Here is a 12,355-nt window from a genome sequence, read left to right on the forward strand (position 1 = left end):
ACATGCAAAATAATCCTGTGTAAGTCATTTTATATTCTTGTGGCTTTTTTTCTTCAGTTTAATGAGAACACAAATAATTGTAAATCCAAATTAAAATAAATGTTGTGAAGAAAGCGAATTATAAAACTTAAAACAATATATATCATCAATTATTATCATTCCTGAGAAGAAGGGGCATGGATTATTATTGCAATAGCAATAATACTAATACCACTACTACTAATAATAATACTACCACTACTACTAATAATAAATAGTATAGGTTTTATTTTTATTGTCCTAATTAATATGTTGTTAAAAATTGCTTTATTATAGTCAGAAGTGATACAGGAAGAAGTAGCTAATATGCTATAACTTTTTCATATTAAATATTTTCAGATAATTCTATATATAGAAAATTAGATACTTTTTATAATTGAATGAAAGATTTATCATTTATGAAAGTTTATTATTTAGGTGGTCATAATGCTCTTTTTTGCATTACAGTTAACTGAGTATTTTTTTATCCTCCACTAAAATTATTGTCTTTAATATTTCATTTCATAATCTGTATCAATCATTAGTTTCAACCTCCTTGAAGTTAATACTCACATAAGTCCTTGTGGTGATGACCTAGTAATGATAACCTATAGTCAATACCTATGTCTCCATAAGCAAATCAGCTTGACCTTGCCATTTTGTCAATACCCCTTTGTTGATACATTGTTGGCTGAGTTAATGTGACTTTTCCCCTAAAAAGGCTTTTGATTACACCCTGTGATCCAAGTCCTATCAAGTGAAATAATATTTGTAAATCAGCAAGTAAAGTGTCAGGAATATAGTTGACGCTTAAGAAATGCATGTTTCTTTCTTTTCTTTCCTAGACTCCATTCAGAGGTAAACCACTTTTTGTTACATTTGACAAAAAGAATGGATGCACATATTATCAGCCTTTATTTTTGCTCTTCAAAGTGGTCTTTGTGTTCTATAAACTTTTAAATAATCTGCTTAGTATATTCATTGAGAATGTTTATTTTTTATTGATTTTATTTTTAATTTATGGAATAAAACAAGCATTTATTTAACAACATAATAAAAAGATGATCACACATGAAACTACAAATATATTATGTAGTACTTGCTATTCATTTTAAATATATAATGAAATAATCTGGTAAATTACTTTTTTGCTTTTTTCTTTCCCTTCTCCATGCCCTAGAGATAGCTACCATTAGACACAAATATGTTTATGTATAGAGATACGTATACATACATATGTATTATGCATATATAATATATAAGTCTGCATGTATGTAAAATCACCTTACATACTATACATATTTCTATTTATCAGTTCTTTCTCTGGATGCAGGTAGTGTCTTCCTTCATATGTCTTTTGTAGTTAATTTGGGTGTTTACAATTGCTGGAATGATTTATTTGTTCAAAGTTGTTCTTAAAGCAATATTGCTGTTACTTCGTACAATATTCTCTTTCTTCTGATCATGCAGCTCTTCATTATCTCATGCAAAGTCTATGCATGTTTTTTTTCTATGATCATTTAGGTCATTGTTATAGAACAAATACTACTGTATTCCATCACAATCATATGCTACAGGTTGTTTAGCTATTCCCCAATGATGGGCATCACCACATTTTTCCAGTTCTTTGCCATTAAAAAGAGAGCTGTTATAAATATTTTAGAAAATACAAGTTTTTTTTTCCTTTATTTCTAATCCTTTTTGGAAATATACCTAGTAGTGGTATTGCTAGGTTAATGGATATAGGCAATTTTATAAATCTTTGAGCATAATTCCAGTTTGCTCTCTAAAATGTTTGGATCAGTCCATAAATGATATCCCAGGGATGCTTTTATTTGTATTTCTCTAATCAATAATGATTCATATAATTTTTTAAAATAATAAACATTTTAAAGTTTTAAGTTCCAAATTCTGTCCCTCCTTCCCTCTCTCTCCACCTCCCTGAGGCAGTAAGTAATCAGATATAGGTTATACATGTGCAATTATGCAAAACTATAATATTAATCATTTTGTATAAGAAAACGAATAAAAAATGAAAGAATGAAGAACAGCATCAATATAAATTCTTTCTTTAGAGTTGGATAGTATGCTTCATCAGTAGACCTTTGGGCTTGTCTTGGATGATTGCATTGATGGAAAGAGTTAAGTCATTCACATTTCTTCATCAAACAATATTGTTGTCACTGTGTATGCTGTTCTCCTCATTCTGCTCATTTCACTATACATCAGTTCATAGAAGTCTTTCCAGTCCAATCTGAAATCATACTGCTTGAGATTTCTTAGACCAAAATAATATTCCATCACAATCATATACCACACCTTTTTTAGCCTTTCCCCAACTGATGGGCATTCCTTTGATTTCCAATTCTTAGCCATTACAAAAATGTTGCTATAAATATCTTTGTATAAATAGGTCTTTATTTTCCTTTTTGGGATGTCATTTAGAACATTTTCATATGACTACTAAATGTTTTGATTTCTTCATCAGAAAACTGCCTGATTATAGCCTTTGAGCATTTATCAATTCAGAAATTCTCATAGATCTATGTATTATCTATTAAAACTATTCCATGGGGGCAGCTAGGTGGCACAGTGGATAAAGCACCAGCCCTGGATTCAGGAGAACCTGAGTTCAAATGCAGCCTCAGACACTTGACATTCACTAGCTGTGTATCCCACCCTCATTGTTCCACAAAAAAAATCCAAAAACAAAACAAAACAAAACTATTACCTTACTTTTTGTGGGAAAATGTTCATCTCTTTTAGAGTGATGGGCCTTCTGATTTCATAGTATTATATGTAATTTTAAAATACCTTCCAAATCTTGTATAGTGTAGTTTATGATTCTAAAAGCAAAAAATAAAACTGCTATTTTATAGATTGTAATTGCTTTAAAAATGCTTTTACAATGAGCTCTAATTTTCAAATTCCAGTAAGATTCTTTTTTCAGAGAAGCAATTTTATTTTCCCACATTATTTTTGCCTGAAAGGGTTATTTTTCTTCAATTTTCAGGGCATCTATATTGGTATTTAATAGAGGTTTTTAATTTTGTTGGTTTTATAGAATTTTAATTGCATTTCAATTTGTTGATTTTTTCTTTTTTTGTTAAAAAGTGTTTAGAGATATACATTTACCTTAAAATTAATTTGAATGCATCTGATATTTTGAATGTCTTATAATTATTATAATTAATGATTTTTCTATAATTTATACTTTGTTCTTTCATTAAAATTATTTATCTATTGCCATATCTGTATCTGTTTTTAAATGAGATAATAATTGTAAAGTATCTGGTACATAGTAGGCACTATGTAAATGTTAGCTAGTATCACTTATGTGTAATATTTATTGTGAAGAAATATGAAATGTTATGAGTGTTCTAGAAAAGATCTAGTCCTCCTTCTTGTTAGTCACATGATATAGAAAGACCTAAATATTCATTTTTTAAAATCTTTATGGCGTAATGTATGAGGTCATAAGATTTTTTTTTTAAATCTTCATTCTTTGATTAAATTTTACCTCCAGATTTAGATTCATACTTTGTGGTGTCATTCCTTAGAATTTATAAAAGTTTAATTTATTGAGGTTAAATTACATTTTGAAAAAATTTAAAATATTCTATAAAATGAAAGGAGACATTTTTGTCCCAATGGTGATGTCATCCATATATATCACATAATTAATAAGATGGTTTTATTCAACTCCCTTCTTTGATTTAGAAATCATTTTTATTTATCTTCTGAAGAGGTTCTAATAGGTTCAAGGACAGAAAAAACTATGACCAGGTTAAACCATTCCCTGGCAAATGAAATATGTTATACCAGTTGGTCTTGATATTATTATATTGTTCACATTTCTTAAATGTATAGCACTTTTTCCATGTGTATATCAAATACTTGAGTGTTCTATTTGTACTTCTATCTAATTTCAATATTTGTAAAAGATAACCAATTCCTGAGTGTTCAACACAAAGATTTTTACAATAATCAATATTCACAGCATAAATGTTATGTCAGATTTTGAATGACTTATTTCATAATTAATCAATCAATTATAACTTGTTCTTTAAACCCCTGTGATGTTTGGCAGACCAATTTGTGCTATTATGTCAATATATTTTTCTTGTTCTTTTTCATTTCTGCTTGTTTTTTTTTTTTAAGTAAAGCAATATGAATGCTTGGTCTATAATAATATGTAATTGACCTATATTTAGAAAATTCCTAGATTTAGTCCTTTCAGATAATATTGATAAAATTATTAACACCATCCCTGGAACATAGTACGTGGTATATAAATGCTGATTCCCTTCTTTCCTTCCACCTTCTCCAATAGTAGGTAGCTGTTGAATTCTTTCAAAACAGATGAGATCATGCTTGTGTCTCTAAGGATTCTAATAAAGCACTTTGCCAGTAATCCACACAAGACTATAAAGCTTTTGAGCCAACTTTTATGGAACTTATCTTTACCCACCATATTTTCAGAGAAGCTAAACCTTGAGTCACATCCCTTCATTGAACTGTTTTATTGGTTATTAATGCTGTGCAAATTTTCTTTACTTACTTGATCCAACTTATATTTTCACTGTGAGGGGATTTTTTGCCATAATATAGTTGTACAGCAATTTTCCACATCCTCCTTCTTTGGGGGCTATTTTTCTTCCTATGTCTTTGTTTCTCAAGATTCTGTAGTAAAGTTTTAATTGATGTTGAAATGTTTGAATTCTGTGCAATGCTTTGACTCTGTATTATCTTTAATTTTTCAGTATTTAATTGATCAAGGTAATCTGGATTTTCTGATATCCTCTACAGAATTTAATTTTTCTTTTGTTGGTGTTGCCTGTAATTCAATGATAAGGCATTCAAATTTCCTATTGCACATAGCAGCTTGATTTTGATGTAAACTTCCAATGGCCTTTCACAAATATTTAATGGCTCTTTCAAATTGCTTTGTTCATATTGAAATTTGACTAATATTAGGTTAATTAGGTTATTCCATGATGGCATCAACTTAATTTTTATGATTGTTGCAATGACAACTTATATTGTTAAGTATACGTCTTGAAGTATTTAACCTTCTGACCAATACTGTGGAGGAACACATTGGTTCAAGATGATAATTGCTATTGTCAGTTTTATAAAAATTATATTTTAGTAAGACGCAGTGTGATATGATAGCTGGAGAGTTATCCATGCAATCCAGAAGACCTCGGTTCAAATACCTGCTCTAATACATGCTACCTGTGTGACTCTAGGTAAATCATGTAACCTCTCAGTGATCTAGAATAAGGTATAAAACCGCTACAAAATAGAAAACTGAAAGCCATGTTAAAAGATAGCAAGGAATTGTTTAAAATAAAACTTAAAAATACTGTACATTTTAGATAAATTCATTGTCCATTTTCTAACTCAATATTCACCTTAGGGATTTGTTTCTATTTGAATCTGACACCTACTGCTCTGGGCAACTCTAATTTTGAAAGTAGTTTCTTACCTACATTGAAAAAGGGCCATCCTTATATGGAAGTTCCACATAACAATTAAACCATAAGTTTAGTCCTGATTCCAATTAACAGTTTTATTATCAATCTCCTTTTTCAAGTACTGGAAATGGAAACATGAATTATCTTTGACTTATATCAGATCAAATAAGTAGTTAGTGAAGAGACATCAATATAGTCCAAACTTCTTCCCACCAAGATTAGTCATTTTCCATTTGGCCCTGTTTGTAGGTTGCAATAATTTGTTTTAGTACAAATGACCTCTTTAAATATTTTATCTATAAATATATATATATATGTGTGTGTGTGTATATTTGTGTGTATATATACACATACATACATATACATATACATACATACACACATATCTATATATCTATAGATATATCTATAGATATCTATATATCTATATCTATATCTATATTCCTTTCTTATTGGTCCATAAGTCTTTCATATAACAAACAATTATGTAAGGGAATAATAATAAAAAGGAAATGTAAAAGAAACTTTTATACTATCATTTTATTAAAATGATAGAACATGCAAATATATTTTTCTAAATAGTTCTCTAATAAACCTTTTATACACATTTAAATGCATTGGAAGAGTTTTCTTTCTTTTTAAAGGAAAAAATCAATATAATGGCTGAATGAAATTAAGAAACATTTTTAAACCCAGGGCTATTTTTCATTGTAAGAGGTCCAAATTAGAGAGACATATAATCTTTGTGAGACAGTGTTTTCCAGTCCACACTTATCTTAACTTCATCATTAAATGACCCTACATAGTAATAACTGGTGACCTGGGATGTAATCTGTAATTCCCAAAGATAATCATTTCTTTTACTTTAGGGCCTCCATGCTGTTTCCAACAAATTATGAACAATAGCAGATGATAGCTAAAAAATTTAATTCAACAGTGAGATACTCTGAATAGATTTCATGATTTTAAAAAAGAAAATACCAGGAGTATAACAGAAAATAGGAATAGTATTTAATGTTTCCTTTACAATATTTGGATCACTCAATTTCTATGACTTTTAAGATTAGCTCAAAGGCTTTGGGACCATACAAAGGACTTACTAATTTAACCTAAGATCAATATAAACACACATCATATAACATAAACTATATTTCCTATGTATCCCTCTACTTTTGCCTTTCCTTATTGCAATCCTTTAAACAAGAAATAGAAAAGATAAAATAAACTTTTTTTTCAAAAGGAGTAAATATATACTTTTTTTTTACATTAAATGAAGTAGTATACAATCACACTCCTCTGGGTAGGGTAAGGAAAGTGCTTTCTCATGTATGTTCTTTAGGAAATTGATTAGTCATTATAATCTATCAGAATTTGTTTTTGATTTGGGTGATGCTTTATATTATTTTAATATACAATATTGTGGTCCTTGTGTAAATTATTACATTGATTATGCTCTCTTTACTTGGCATCACTTTATTTGTGTTCTGATGCTCCCCATATATTTGTGATTTCCTGAACAAATTAATATTCTATTATATTCATGGAACAGTCTTAAATTATATATAGTAAAGGTATATCAACATTGTTTCCAGTCCCTTGCTATAATAAAAAGTGCTACCAAGAATTTTTTTTTTTTTGGCATGTAATCCACTTTGCATCTACTGCCTTACCTGTTTTCCAATCCACTGAAAAAGATGTCCTTCCCAGGACTGGCTAATCCCTTTAAAACTCATCACCCTGCTACTAACTTGTCTTAATTGATGCCACCTCCTTCAGTTTACTTTCCTCTCTGTTTGCAGGACTGGAGGGTGTAGTAATAAACTCCTCATGATGCTGTCCTTTATAGAGGGAAGAAACTGGACTCTCAGCTCATTCTACTTTGCATCAGCTACCCTGTCTGGTTTTAATTCTATGAAACAAGAAAAGCTCGCATGTTGGGTACCCCATATTGTCCTATCCTTTCCTCCCTCTTTTTGTGTGCTATCTTTTCCTTTATATTAGAAGTTAGTTGAGGTCAGGGACTGTGTTTCTTTTTATTAATTGCATTCCTAAAACTTAGCATAATTCCTGGCATGTCATAGGAACTGAAAACATGTTTATTAATTGTACTATATATGGGCCATTCTCTTAAAATGTTTTCTTCTTGATGGGATATTCCTAGCAGTGGAATCTCTAGGGAAAAATCTATTTTAGTCAATAATATTAAATTGTTTCATATTTCCATTTGATTTGATTTTATGTCAGTCCCTCTATTATAATTATATATCAAACTTCTGCTATATTTAAATTGTTTTAAATTGTCCATAGTATATATGGCAACAATAGAAAAAGAATGCACAACATGGTGAATGCACTTCATGTATATCTGTCTAAAACATCACCAGACAACATAGATAAAGGGGACATATGGTAGCACTGGAGTGAGTGTAAAAGTTGACCCTAAAATTTCACCCCTAAATGTTGGCCTCTCCACTTGTGGTTCTATGTGAACACAATCTTCCTATGGATGTGTGAGAGTGTGTCCCATCTTTAAACGAGAAATATTTGTTGCTACTATCATTCTATGACATTTCTAAATTCTGTTGTCTTAAGCCACTTTTGTCTTCCAATTGAAGAGAAAAAAATAATGACCTAATAAAGACTTGTGAACTTATGAATGTAGTTCCAAAAGGGATCATTAATTCAGGGAACCTGAGGAAAAAAAACACTGAAAGCACAGAAAAAAACCTTAAAATTACATGCCTTAGAAAAATTCTCAACCAGAATCTCAATCTCAAAAACCATACCTAATATGGTATGAATCCACTAAAGAAAAATAAATATTTGGGATTGTCAATCAATCAATAAACATTTATCAAGTATCCACACTGTGCTAGGCATAGTGCTAAGTGCTAGATGCATCTAATATTTGCTTGTCTAAAGTTGTTTTTGAGGCTATCATGATGCAATACATGGTCAATTCCTGTGAAGGTTCCATGCAAAACAGAGAAATAATATACTAATCCTATGATTTTTCATTATTATCCAGGTATTTATCATATCTGGTTTATCTAAAATTCTATTTATCTACTTCACTTCTTTATTGTCTATTTTGTAGTTGGATTTACCTAGGTGTAAGAGATAAATTGAGGTCACCAATAAGTGTAATTTATTATGTGTTTCATCCTGTAATTACTTTATCTCTGCTTTTAATAATTCATAATCTAATCCATTTGATGTGAATATGTTCAGTATTGATATTAATTCACTGCTTATCATATGCCTTAACAAAAAGCTGTTTCCCTGCTTATCTTTTTAAATAAGGTCTATTTTTTTACTTTGTCTAAGATCATTATTTTAGCTTTTATTTATTATTATTTTTTTTATTTCAGTGCAACCATAATAGACTCTGCATCAGCCCCTTATTTCAACTCTAGGTATATTTTCCAGTTTCAAGTATTTCTTGCAAAGATATTGTTAGATTCTGTTTTATAATCAGTTTTGCTATCCTCTGTTTTATGGGTGAATTTATCTCATTGATATCCACATTTATTATCATTGTATGGTTATTTCCATCATAATTTGTTATCCATCACATTTTTTACCCTCTGCCTTCCTCATAAGTTTGTGTTGCCTCTATTCACTGCCTCTCTTAATTTACTCTCATTTTATTTCCACAAGACATTTATCTGTTTTATTTATTTTAATAGTCTTAAGGAAAGAACAAGCCTTTCTTTGTAATCACCAACATAGGCAGTAGATATGGGCATTTTACAAAATGATCTTTGAGTGTTATAATATATAATCATGCATTTGGGGTGGATATAATCTCTAGTATAAACCCCTAACATAATATCAATAAAATGAGTTCATTTTTAAAGTTGTTTAAAAACTATAACACATGGATTTTATTGAAACAATTTGGTGCAAGGTATTCAAAGGAACAATGAATGAGAAACCTTAAGTCACCAGAGAGATATCCAGAATTAGAAATATGGATAAATGTGCCATTTCAAAAAAAATCTCTGCAAGCATAATGGATTCTACTTTAGCCTATTAATTTTTAACTAAATGTGTATCTTTGTACTTCACATATGTTTCTTATAAATAAAGTAGATTATATTTCTAATTTATTTTGCTATCCTCTTTTGTTTTATGAATGGATGTATCCAATTCACATTAACATTTATGATTACTGTTTCCCTCTATCATATTTTCTTATATTCATCCTTCTCTTCTTTACCTTCTATTTTATGAGAAATAGCTTTTAAAAAAAATTTGGGGGGGGGCAGGGCAATGAGGGTTAAGTGACTTGCCCAGGGTCACACATCTAGTGAATGTTAAGTGTCTGGGGTCGGATTTTTGAACTCAGGTGCCTCCTTAAACCAGGGCTGGTGCTTTATCCACTGTGCCACCTAGCTGCCCCCCCCTTTTTTTTAAATAAAAAAAAGAACTGTGGAGTATAGATGCTGAATGAACCATACTATTTCTTTTCTTTTTGGTGCTGGTGTTTTTTTTTTCTATTTTGAGGTTTTTCATCATTGCTCTGATTTTTTCTCTTATAACAGGACTAATGCAGAAATAGGATTAATGTTATTATGTGCATATATATGTGTGTATATCTATATAGATATCGATATCTATATCAATATATAGGTATAACCTATATCAGATTACCTGCTGTCTAGGGGAGGGGGGAGGGAGAAAAATCTGAAATTGTAAAGCTTGTATAAACAAAAGTTGAGAACTATCTTTACATGTAACGGAATAAATAAAATACCTTATATGTAAAATAAAAAAAAAAATTTCTTCCTCAATAGAATTGTTTCCTTCTGTCTCTCTGTCCTGAAGTATTTTATTTTATTTATTTTTTATTTTCTTTACCTTCTCTATGAGCATATTTTGCTTCTGGTCACTTCCCATCTCTATCTTTTCCCTCGATTTCCATCCACTCCATTTGTTCCTTTATTTATTTTTTTGTTTTTATAGTCTTTGGGATGATAAATATGAGTCATTCTTCAATTGAAAATGGTCAATTGCTATGAATAGGTAGTTTTTGATGAAGAAATCCAGACAATATTAATATGAAAAAATATTCTAAATCACTATCGATAAAAAGAATGTAAATTTTATAAAACCCTCTGATGTTAACTCATACCTATTAGATTGGTTAATATAACAGAAAAGGAAAATCATATATGGTGCAGAGGATGGGGGAAAACTGGGATATGAATGCTCTCTTAGTGGATTTGTGAACTGATCCAACCATTCTGGAAATCAGTTTGGAATATGTCCAAAGTACTATGAAACTGGGGATACACACACACACACACACACACACAATACACATATATGCATGTGTATGTGTACATATAGATAGATATGTAGATATAGATGCACATGTACATGCACATGCATGTATGTGTATACATAAACCTGTACCTTTATCTATGCCAATACATATACATATTCATATACATATACATATACACACATTGTCTCTTTATGGTGGCAAAGAATTGGAAATTGAAAGATGCTGATCAATTATTATTGTTATTGTTATTGCTTGTCCTTCATTCCCTTTTCCTTTTTTTCTTTTTGTAGGGCAATGAGGATTAAGTGACTTGCCCAGGGACACACAGCTAGTAAGTGTCAAGTGGCTGAGGCTGGATTTGAACTCAGATCCTTCTGAATCCATGGCCAGTGCTTTATCCACTGTGCCATCTAGCTTCCCCCTTTTCCTTCATTCTCAAAGAAGACCAGTTACATCAAGAGTGTGATGTCTTTACTTGCAAATGACTTGAATTTAAGTGAGGCAGAGTTATGCAAAGTCATCAGCTTGACTTTATCCTTCAGAGTCATGACAATCCATTGGCAAAACATAGGTCAAGACCACTGGAATGGCCCCAAATGTAGTGGGGGACCTTGATCGTTCCATGCCATGGTCTTTCCGAGATTTCTGTTTCTCTGAAGAAAAGCCCATTCACCAATTAAAAACTTTTAAATAATTTAAAATTAATTTAAACAAATTTTAAGGAAATGAGGCAAAAAATGGCCTAGTCAGCCTTTATAAAAGCATAATTCTGGGAGGGCTGCCAATTAATTGGGGAATGGCTTAACATATTGTGGTACATGGTTTTAATGCAATATTATTGTGCTGTAAGAAATAACAAGTGGGATAATTTGAGAAAAAAAACAAAACAAAACCTAGAACGACTTACATGAGCTGGTGCAAAATGGAGTGAGCAAAACCAGAAGAACATTGTACATGGTGACAGCAATATTGTACAATAATTAACTCTGAATAATGTAGATAGTCTTAGCAATACAATGATCTTAGATATTTCCAAAGGACTCATGATGAAAAATGCTAGCTGATCCCATAATGAACATTTGGAATCTGGAGACAGATCAAAGCATGCTATTTTTCACTTAATTTTTTTCACTATTTTTTTCTTTTGGTCTGTTTTATTTCACAACATAATTACTATGAAAATATGTTTTACATGACCAAAAAGTAGTCTTTGGGATGAAACAGGCTAATATTTCCAAGCACCAAGATCAGTGATAGTTTAGATATTTAACAAAATATTGTTTGTTGAAATACATAATCATGTGGGTTGAGTGCAATCTCTACATTCACTACTTAAGTTGATATGACAATAGTAAGCAAACTTTTGTGCTACTTAAAAATTAAACTATATGGATTTTTTCTTTTTTGGTGAGACAATTTTAATTAAGTGACTTGCCCAGGGTCACACAGCTAGTAAGTGTCAAGTGTCTGAGGCCAGATTTGAACTCAGGTCTTCCTGACTCCAGCAGCTGTGCTCTATGCACTGAGCCACCTAGCTGTTTCTGCTATATGGATTTTACTAAAA

This window comes from Dromiciops gliroides, chromosome 1 (assembly GCF_019393635.1).
Source record: "Dromiciops gliroides isolate mDroGli1 chromosome 1, mDroGli1.pri, whole genome shotgun sequence".
Lineage (NCBI taxonomy): Eukaryota > Metazoa > Chordata > Mammalia > Microbiotheria > Microbiotheriidae > Dromiciops > Dromiciops gliroides.